This window comes from Peromyscus californicus, unplaced genomic scaffold (assembly GCF_007827085.1).
Source record: "Peromyscus californicus insignis strain IS unplaced genomic scaffold, ASM782708v3 Scaffold_10__1_contigs__length_136768540, whole genome shotgun sequence".
NCBI classification, from domain to species: Eukaryota; Metazoa; Chordata; class Mammalia; order Rodentia; family Cricetidae; genus Peromyscus; species Peromyscus californicus.
The window spans coordinates 130,190,330-130,201,342 of NW_026294391.1; the positions used below are offsets into that span (position 1 = coordinate 130,190,330).

Consider the following 11,013-nt stretch of genomic DNA (forward strand, 5'->3'; position numbering starts at 1 on the left):
AGCAAGCCTGAAACAGATTACAGAACCTGAGCAAGCCTGAAACAGATTAAACCCAAATAAATCTACAGCAAAACTACACCAAAGCTCTGAGAAGAAAGGAAAACAATCTTTGAAGCAGTAAAAGAGGAATGATCCTATATCTATATGCGTAAAACAATGGGGGGGGGCTTCTCATCAGAAAACATGGAGCCCAGAAGGAAGGTGGGGGAGAGAAGAACCTGAGGGTAGTGAGAAGAAATGTCTCACAAGTTGTCCACCCAGAAGGCAAAGCACCCCCATCTCTACTCCTCCATAAGAGTGACAGAACTTCTGCCATAGGTACTCACCCTGCTCTGATAGCCGACCCCCATCTTTGATGCACAGTGAAGTTGGAGGACTTGGCCAGCAGAGGGCACTATGGGGAAATGTCCTGCTCAAGACCATGGAAAAACACTAGCTAGTTAATCCAACAAGAGGGCCTTTCTCCTATAGCTTTCTGCAAACATCATTTGCACACATTCAAAGTCACCCTTCCTTATTATCTTGTATCCAGCACCACCGCTTCTCCTGTTTAGAGGCAGTGGGTGAGGGAACTATCTGATTAAATCCAGCCTTGCCCTGGACACAGTGGCAGCTCAGGCCATGCAGTAGATGCCTGGGCAAACCCGTACCATGCCTTCTGACTTTGCATCAACAGCAGCAGCTATTCTGGCATGTTCTGGATGCAGCAGGAGGTGAATCGAGTAGAAGTATCTTGGCTACACACCCTCATGGGGCTGTAGCTTATTGTCTCCGTGGCTCTCCTGTCATGCTCAGGGTGCATCAGAGCTACACAAAGTTCTGTCAGAGGCCGACTAGCCAAATGAGCTCAGCATCAAAATCTCATCAGGAAAACAAGTGACTGTTCACCTGTACCCAACGATCACTGTGAAACCCAAGGACAGACTTCAGTTTGGGCCACACTTCTGCAGGAATTGAAGCCCATCCGATTTTCTGGCCCCCTCTGCCACCACCTTGCTTCGCACATGCGTCTGTTCCATCCTTGGTCCTCTCTCAGTCTCTCTAGAAGCCATCTCGGTTTGGGCCTTGTGTTTGGGTGGGAGCTCCATCTCAACGTCTGGCACCCTGGCATCCCTATACCCAAAGAGTCTGGAATGTTCTGGTGGAAGATCCACCTCAACTCCCCCCCCACCACGATCTCTTTCCCTAAACCTGCCCCTTGAAAGCCAGCCAAACATGGCTCCTCCCCCAGAGAGACTCAAGACCACTCATACAGGGTATATAAGCTGCATCCCAGAAACCAGATATGTGGTTCTTCAGGTCTCTTGTCCCAGTCTGCTCTCTGTGGGCCCAGGGAATCACCCGGGAATGCTTTACCCATTAAACCAGGCCTTTTCCTAATTTCATCTGATTTGGATTGCTGAAACTTTTGAGTATGATTAACCCTCTTCCTTTCCTATAAGACATAGTATATCCAACCCACTTAATGGAGAGAAATATTGCATAATTATTCTCCCCATCGAGGCCCTCCCTCACATGAGATGACCCTACCTGTCTTTTAGTGGGTGTTTGCCCCACTAAGTAGAGTACTAGAATTGCAATGCTAAAGCCAGGATTGTTTTGGGTAAATCAGGAAGTGTCAGAGAAGCTGCTGCCAAGCCATACTCAGAAAGCAGGTCTAGTACAATATGAAAAGAGCTGCACATAGCAAGGGAGGAAAGAGGTGACACTTGTATAATCATGTTCCTGCATCAATATGGGCAAGATATCAACACGGGATGGGAATAAAGGGTGCTAAGCAGGGGCTTTGCAGAATAAGATGACATAAGGGGCCTGAGGGGTACCAACTGAAAAATAAGTCTTCATTCTCTGGCATGTGTCTCAGGGTACATGAGTCTGGTAGCAATAAACAATGGTCCACACTGATTAGGCTGGAAAGGCCTTCATAACCACAGTGGAAAAGAAATTATCTAGGCTGAGGGAAGTACAGTCCTGTAAACCAAACAGATGAGGCTTGAAAAGCCCAGGGTCTTAGGTTCCTAAAGTGTGCTCAGAGGACATGCTGCAACACAGGTATCAGGAGAGAGGGCAAGAAAATCCTCCTTAGATCTAGATCATATGAGATCCTGTTAGACAACCTCTCAATGTAAGCAAGGCCTGTTCTGGATGAAATCCCCTCCTCCTCCCACTCCTATTCTACACAGCAACAGAAGCAAAAGAAAAGGTCAGATGCAACACTGAACAGCCAGAACCATAGGTTAGCTGTAGATACAGCTGACAGATGAAATATCAATGTGGCCTCCTTATGGGTACACAGAACACAAGGCTGACACTCATCTCCAGAATCGTCACTGAGAGAGAGAAAGGATGCAGGAGAGCTGCTATCCCAACAAACTAACGACCATCCTGCTTTGTTTCAGCCCCTAACCCAGTATTTAGACCTATAGCTGATGTATAGAGAGGTATTCAGGTCCCCAGGAGAGAGAATGCTGCAGCATCAAAACATGGAGATACTTGAATGGACCCAAAGTGCATTCCAAGTGACCTACATCTGTGCGCTGGATCATGAAATATCAAGAAAATGGGAATAATTCAACAGAGGTATTGTATGCCTGTAGCACGAATCTTAAAAGTTCTTATTAATAAAAACAAACCTGGAGCAAGGTATTGGGGTGAATGCTGGAAGATCAGAGAGACAGAACAAGCCACAGCTACCTCACCTCACCAGGTCCTGTTTCCTCAGACTGGAAGCCTCTGAGTCCTCATCTAGAATGAATCTCTGCTGAACTGTGCTGCTCAAAGCCTAAAAGCATTTAACCAGCTAAATGCTTCTAGTTTCTGGTCTTCACGCCTTATATACTTTCTGCTTTCTGCCATCACTCCCTGAGATTAAAGGCTCACTTTCTGGGATTAAAGGTGTGAGTCACCACGCCTGGCTGTTTCCAATGTGGCCTTGAACTCACAGAGATCCAGAGGGATTTCTGCCTCTGGAATGCTAGGATTAAAGGCGTGAGTGCCACCATTTTCTAGCCTCTGTACCTAGTAGCTGTTCTGTTCTCTGACCCCCGATAAGTTTATTAGGGTGCACAATATTTTGGGGAACACCATACTACCACATATGCCTTGTCCTATGTGAGGTTTATACCTGGTATCTCAAGGAAGTTAATCTGATAGATGGCCTTAGTAGGACCTCCTATACTTACAATTCTGAACAAATGATGTCAATAAATTCAAAGTGAGATGATGTAGATGAATTTCTAAATGGTCTTATTAAATAAAAAAACATGGAGCCAAATATAGGGGTGAAAGCCTGAGAGAAATATCAGGAAAATAGGGAAAGCCACAGCTAGTCTTACCTCACCAACTCAGCAGCTTCCAAATGTGAGCTAATTCCCTGTATACCCACGCCTTATATGTTTTGCTTTTCTGCCCTCTCATTGGCTCTCTTAGCCCAGCTACCTCACTTCCTCTTCCTACACAGCTCTATCACTTTCTGTCTATCTGTACAGACTTCCAGGTCTCTATGGTTGGTACTGGGCGTGTGTCACCATGCTTGACTCTGTTCCCTAGTGTGGCCTTGAGCACACAGATCCTGCCTGCTAAGTGATGGAATTAAGGGCATGTGCTACCACTGCCTAACTTCTTTGTTTACTTAAAATGGCTTGTTATTTCCTCTGATCTCCAGGCAAACTTTATTTATTAAAGCACAAATAAAATATCTATGGTGATATCTTGGGTGACTGTCCAGGCAGCTGGCTGTTTCAGTCAACTCACATTTTTTTTGGAAGTTGCTTGCATGCACTTCCTGTTTTTATTTTTTATTTGGTAATATTATTTTCTTCTTGGGTCTCTGAAGGAGTTGAAGATTAGTTAGTTATAGTTGAAGATTAGTTAGTTATAATTATAGTTTTCCTTGTTAAGAATTTCAGAAAAGAAACTCACTAAGAGGTGTAAGTGTATAAATTTGAAAGACGTTATAAGACAGTTCTGTTAGTAATATAAGTTAGGATAAAGTGAATCAGGTACATTTTGGACTTACCAAAATAGGATGGATAATGGAATTATTTTCTCTGAATTTGTCAAATGCAAATGGACTAGACATTGTTTGGGTATTTATTACTTGTATATATGGTATATAGTTATTGTACTTTTGTATGTAGTTTTTCTTATGTTATAACCTTTTTCCTTTTTTCTTTTTATTAAAATAGAAAAGGGGAAACATGGTGATATTTTATTTGTACTGAAATGTGATTTTATTTGTATGTTAATAAATAAAATTGCCTGGGGATCAGAGCTAATAGCAATCCATAGCAGAAGCCTGGTAATGGTAGCACACGCCCTTAATCCTGATCACATGACAGGCAGATCTCTGTGTGTTCAAGGATACCACCAGCATGGAGACACATGCCTTTAATCTCAATACCAGCCATAGAAGCCCTGGAGGTTTGTATAGATGGGCAGTGATGAGGAGGTCATGTGGTTGGGTTTAGAACCAATGAGAAGGCAGAACAGAAAGTCTATAAGAAGGCAGAGACACAGGAAGTAGTTCTGTGGCTGAGGAGGACAGCAGTGGCAGTGAAGGGTAAGGTTTTTAGCTCTTAGCTATTGCTCTAACCTCTTGGGCTTTTTAACTCTGCAGTTGGCTCTGTGTTTCTTATTTAAAAAGACAGTTACATCTACAAATATCACCACATTTTAGCACAAATAAATTATCACCACAAGATGGTCTATTTCCTGTGAATTTGTTTTGTTGGCTTTTAGTGAGGAAAGACTTCTTGTCAAAATACTCCATATTAGGCTTCAGACCTAATGAGAATGTCAGGTTAAATTTGTTAAGATCCTTTTAAAATATAGGTTAATAATACAGGAGAAAATAATAGAAAAAATAATCAGATAGCATCAACCCAATTGAATGAAGAATACACAAAAAGGAGCAGGAGTATTATGAGTAAACCCAAAACACTCTTGCTTCTTTGAAATGGCCCCATTCAAGTGCCCTGTGTGTGTTCTACCTTTCCTTATTTCCAGAGTTGCCAGAGCAAGCTTGCAAGCATACATGTGGAAGAATGAGTGTTCTGGAGAAAGCACAATAGGACAATTCTTATCTAGAATCTTGTCCTCTCGAGCCTGCCCAACAACCCCTGAGTCATAAAAACAAATGAGCAGGATCACAAGGTCACATGCCATTTGAAGCCCTCCCTCCAGCATGACACATGGGTCATATGTTATTTTCATGATTGAAATATTAGGAGAGGAAGAAGAAAATGAAGGGTAGCTGAAGAGATTGGAGCCTTAGAAGCAAGGTAATGAATCCCTTGAACTTAAATCGGATACAACAGTTTAGAACCATGTGTTAGTTACTTTCATGTTGCTGTGATAAAATACCATGGCCAATAGAAACTAAACGAAGAAAGACTTTATTTTAGCACATAGTTCCAGAAGAATAGACTACTCACAGCTGAGAAGGCATGGCACAGTGGCAGGAGCAAGAAGATGACTGATCACATTTCATCTCCACACAGGAAGCAGAGAGAATGAACCAGAAGTATGATGAGGCTATAAACCATTAAATTTCACTCCAAGTTACTTGCTTTCTCCAGCAAGGCTTGATGTCCAAAAGGTTCTATAGCCTTCCCAAATAGCACCACTGATATGTGCCTATAGAGAGCATTTCTCATTCAAATCACTACAAGCCAAATTAAAGAAACTCAGAAGGTCTAAATTATGCTTCCCCAGCATGTTCCAGGCACCACAGCTCTCCAGTGAAGTGAAAGTAGCCTGCCACATCTTGAAGGTTCACTGGGGAGCCACTTCCTATCCACACATAGTATGAGATAAAAATAAAACCTACCCAATAGAGTTTAAGTAGCCCATCCATGTCGAGGGTTACTGTGGCACCTCTTCTTCTCATCCACATGAAATGTCAAAAACAGTATTAAATGTAGGACTCAGGGTGGTACTATATGATCCCATCTGTCTAGATAAGGAAGAAAGAAAGTTGTGGAAAGGAATCTGGGAAACAGGTGAGCACGGGAGCAGGAGAAGCGGGGACACAACAGGAATGGCTAGACAGGTAAAAATAAAAGCTCACAATCATCATATAGGTCCCCAAAAGCCCAGAGCTTCTCCATCATGTGTAGTCTGTAAGATCATGTAGCCCTGGATAAGTGTGGGCACACAACAAATGTGGAAGAAGAAAGGCAAATCCTTCTCTAGGAGTCACGGTACCTGAGCACCTCCTTCTGGGGAAACACCAAAAGTGATGGGGCTCTGGGCTCCAGGGATGGGTAATGGGATATTCTTTGACATGCAGATATATTTACAAGCACTTGGTTAATGCTGAGTCAAAAGTAGCCCTTAAACAGAGGCAAATTATCCCTGGGGTGTAAGGTCAAGGTAACTGAAATGGATATTCATCACAGGAATAGTACACAGACTTCAAAAGTGGTCCCTATCATTCCAACCAAACAAGAGTAGTAACTCCACAGGGGGAAATGTGCTAAAGGTGTTTCCCAGAGTAGGAAGCTGGACTGAGTAAGGAATATTTGAAGGGATGATACGAATCTGGATCAAGGAGATGACAGACTCATGGAACTTAGGAATCAGGACAGAAACAAAAATGAACCATCTCCAGTGGAGAGCACCTTCATCCTGTATTTCTGAGTCAAATAAGCAAGGGGAGTGATGGTAGCATTTTTTTGAGGTGCAAAAGGAGTTGAGACAAAGGAGTTATGGACTAGGGCAGTGGTATTCAACCTGTGGGTTACATTACTAATTTATAAAAGTAGCAAAATTACAGTTATGAAGTTGCAATGAAAATAATGTTATGGATGGGGGTCACTGCAACATGAGGAACTGTATTAAAAGGTCACAGCTTTAGGAATGTTGAGAACCACTGGGCTAGGAGCACAGGAGTTGTTAATAAAAATCACAGTGCTTACTGAGCAGCATCTCTAGAGCAACCAGGCAAAGGCCATATAATGTTAGGTGGGGAAAGGAATTAAGGCTAATGTTCCAACGGATGATCTGAGAATGCTGGGTGAGTGCTCACCAGGACACTATGAGAGCAGTAGTCAGAAGACAGTCTCTAAAGAGAATGTGGTCTGAGAGAAGTGGTCAGAAAGCAGATCATTCCAGGATTGGTAGTTGTCTTAGTTAGGGTTTCTATTGCTGTGAAAAAAACACCATGACCATGGCAACTCATAAATGAAAAACATTTCATTGTGGTGGCTTACATTGTCAGAGGTTTAGTCCGTTATCATCATGATGCGACATGGTGGCATGCAGGCAGACATGGTGCTGGAGCTGAGAGTCCTTCTATCTTACTCAGAGGCAACAGGAAGTATTCTGAAGCACTGGGCATGGCTTTGAGGCATATATGAGACCTCAAAGCCCACCCCCCATGGTAACACACTTCCTTCAACAAGGCCATACCTACTCCAACAAAGCCACACCTCCTGATAGTGCCACTCTCTATAAGATGAAGGGGCTAATTACATTCAAATTATCACAGTAATGAATTATTATTTCAAATGAAAGTCAAGACAGATAGACATTCTGGTGTCCAGGAGAAATGCCATGGGATCCTACCTGTAACCCAGTAAGGTGATTCTTCCAAGGCCTAGTGGATACTGCAGCAAAAACTAACCTTGTACTTTCATGTCAGGGAACAGATCAGGCTCCTGCTGTTCAATCTGGCAAAAAAGGAAATTGTGTTATAGTGCATACTCCACTCAACATACTCACTACAATACACTCTCAGGGCAGCTGTGTGAGTCGGGATAAAGAGCCCTTCTTCAGTTCCCTACTAGAAAACATCTACTTCACGGATTTGGTTCCTTGGGTGTAGACGAATTGCTAAATGGTCTTATTAATAAAAACTCAGAGCCAGATATTGGGGTAAAAAGCTGAGAGATCAGAACAGCAGAAAGAAGCCAGCCACGTTCTTACCACTTGAAGATCCTCAGTCAAATAAAAAAAACCTACTTCCTATATACCTATGTCAATATGCCATTCTGTTCTGCCATCTCATTTCCTCTCTACACCCAGCTACATCACTTCCCCTTCCTGCCCAGCTTTATCACTTCCTGTTTGTCTGTAAAGACCTCCAGACCTTTATAGTTAGTGCTGGGATTAAAGGTGTGTACCACCACACCTGGTTCTTATCCCATTGTGGCCTTAGAACTCACAAAGATCCAAATGGATCTCTGCCTTTTGAGTGATAGGACTAAAGGCATGTGCTACCATTGCCTGACCTCTATATTTACTATAGTGGCTGGCTTTTTCCTCTGATCCTCAGATAAACTTTATTGGGGTACACAGATAAAATATCACTACAAGTTCCTTTTTTTTGGCATAGCAGGGTACAGGGGGAGGAGCAGTCTACATTCAAGATGCTCTGGCTCATGATTTGAAACTGCTCCAAGCATGTGCTCAGCTGTCAGGAGGAAGCCAGCAGACATCCAAGGAGGAAGAAGTCCAGTAGGAGAGGCCAACACAGAAGAGAATCTGGGCAACTGGTCTTTAAGGTCCTGATGTGCTGCATAGATTATCTCCCCTTTGCCTTGGAGACCTCAGAAACCCTTTCTCTCTCTGAGAGAACAGCTACAGTCTTAGGTGGGTTCCATGAGCCCAACACAAGAAACACTGGGGACTCTTGCAAAACGCTACCAGAGCTGAGAGACAAAAGTTCCTAAATCCTGGGCAGTAGATGGTGAAATTGTGTCCTGAAGGAATAGGGCAATTAATACAGAAGTGAGATAGGCATTGTAGAGCATGGACACTGAGAAGTCAAAAGTAGTTGACCTAGTGAAGTCTATTGGGTCAGAGACAAGGAAGTACATAGCATAGCCCTGAGAATACAGATGAAGAGAGCTAGGACTGACATCTGGTGATGAGACCCCCAAATAAGAAGATCTTAAAGACTTATAGGGTTAGGAAGAAGTTGTAGCTTAGAAACCTGTGTGTAGAGGGTGGCTGGAGAGGAGATATCCCAGGACAGTCTCATCCAGAGGCTCAAGAGTCAGGCAACTGTGGTGGTAATAAATAAAGTTGCCTGGGGTCAGAGCTATTAGAGCCATAGCAAGTGCGTGGCAGTGGTGGTGTACGCCTTTAAGGACCTGGAGGGCGGTACATACAGGCAGTGACGAGGCAGTCACATGATTGGGTTTACAACCAATCAGAAGCCAGAACAGAGAGACTTGAGAGACAGACACACAGGAAGGAGGGCTCCTCTTTCGGGGAGCTCTCTTGGCTGAGGAGGATCCCTGAATCAGGAAGGGTGAGACTCTTGGCTCTGACCTCTTGGCTTTCTTCTCTGAATCGGCTCTGTGTTTCTTGTCTGATAAAACCGTTAGCTACATCTACACTGAATTACATCTACACAGTCCCAAGCCTCATTGACTGTACCTAAAAGGTCCCTGTCCTATCATGCTCCTCCCATAGCCTCACCCCCATCTATTTAGCAACAAATATGTCACTTCCCCCATTTTCCTACCTTAGCTCTCATAGTCCTGCTCTGCTCCTCTTCCTGCAGCCCCACTCCAAATGCCTTACCTTGTAACCCACAGTTCTGCCCTGAACTTCTTGTCCCACCATACATTGCCACTAACAGCCTTACCTTGCTCTCCCAGAAGCCCCTCCAGCTCTACTATACCACTCACAGGCCCACCCTGCTTCTCTTTATCTCTGGCCCTAGCTATTTTCAGCACCACCAGCTTCTCCATTAGCATCACCCTATATTAGGTTAGAATTCAATGCTCTCTCCCTACTTCCTACATCACTGCTCCCATGGACTCAGACACAGAGGTCAGCACACAGCCCAGCCCTTCAGCAGCAGTCCAAACTATATTATGACAGTATTCAAAGCTCTACTTCATATTTCACTCACAGCACTGCCATGGTTCTTCCAAAGCCTTGCCCACCTAGGTCAGCACTCATATCCTTACCAATTACTCTCACTTCAGCATGCACTGTTCTGCCCTCGACTTCAGTGGCCCTGCATCATATTGTATCAATATCCAAAGCTCCAGCCCCACTTCATATCTTACCATTGATAATCATCCCTGTTACTGTTGAGACACACCCTAGGTCAGCACTCACAGCTGTACCCACCACTCCTACTTCCGCATGCAGTTTTGTTCTTCTCCCTCCAGTGGCCCTCTGCCATAGTATATTAGTATTCAAAGTCTCCCTCCCCCTCCATAAGTCAATAACTAGAGCATCTTTCTGGTATTCTGTAGACCCTACATGCCTAGGGCAACATTTGCAACACCACTCACCACTCCTATTCCTGCACACACAGCACTGCCCACCACTCCAACCCCCACTGGACATCAACACACACAGTATCTCCCACCACTACTAACCCAGAATGTGTGCCCCTCATACCACTCCTATATCACCACAAACGGCCTCTCTCTTCTCTTTCAGAGTTTCTAGGTCTTTATTACATCACTATCCAAAGCTATTTTCCTACTTCATATGTCATCAATCACTGAACCGCTCCCAACCTCTACCTCAGCATATACAGCCCCGCCCACCCTCCTAATTCAGCAAGCCAAGGCATTCCTTCCTCCTCCAGTAACCCTCCATCACAAATGACAGGATCCAAAACTCAGCTCTGTCAACCTATCTCATCACTCACAGCCCTGGATGGTACTTTGAGGTCCTGCCCACCTTACTTAGCATTCACAGTCTGGCCCACCACTGCCATTTCAGCATGCACAGCCCTTCCTTTCACCTTAAGCAGATCTGGGCCAACTTAATTTAGTTGGAAATCAAAGTTCTGCCCTAATATCCCCGTAGCCCCACCCATGCAGAACAACACACCCCGCCCAACTCGGTTCACAGCCCAACCCAGATTACAAGCACTGGCAATTCCAATCTGTTCCCAAGGGATTCTTCAGTGCACAAACTCCCCCGTTCCTGACTCCCCGACCGGGTGCTCACAACCCCGCCCCGCCCCGCCCCGTCCCACCCCAATGCCTAACCTCAGGACTCACAGCTCTTCCCTGGACCTATTCCAAGCCCCTC

At 44.4% G+C, this 11,013-nt stretch overlaps 1 long non-coding RNA gene across 8 annotated transcripts in view; it reads right to left on the minus strand.

The window, feature by feature from the left end:
- Positions 1-11,013, minus strand: part of LOC128111959 (uncharacterized) — a 29,400-nt gene that overhangs the window by 17,941 nt on the left and 446 nt on the right. For 5 of the 8 annotated variants that reach the window (XR_008218801.1, XR_008218802.1, XR_008218806.1 and 2 more), the window contains exons 2-3: positions 7,570-7,673; positions 5,831-5,956 (exon numbers count right to left, since the gene is read on the minus strand). This is a non-coding gene — a long non-coding RNA (uncharacterized LOC128111959). Of the gene's footprint in view, positions 1-326; positions 5,957-7,569; positions 7,674-9,279; positions 9,455-9,475; positions 10,773-11,013 lie in introns of those variants that run through there. The other 3 variants (XR_008218805.1, XR_008218804.1, XR_008218800.1) reach the window with 3 other exon arrangements.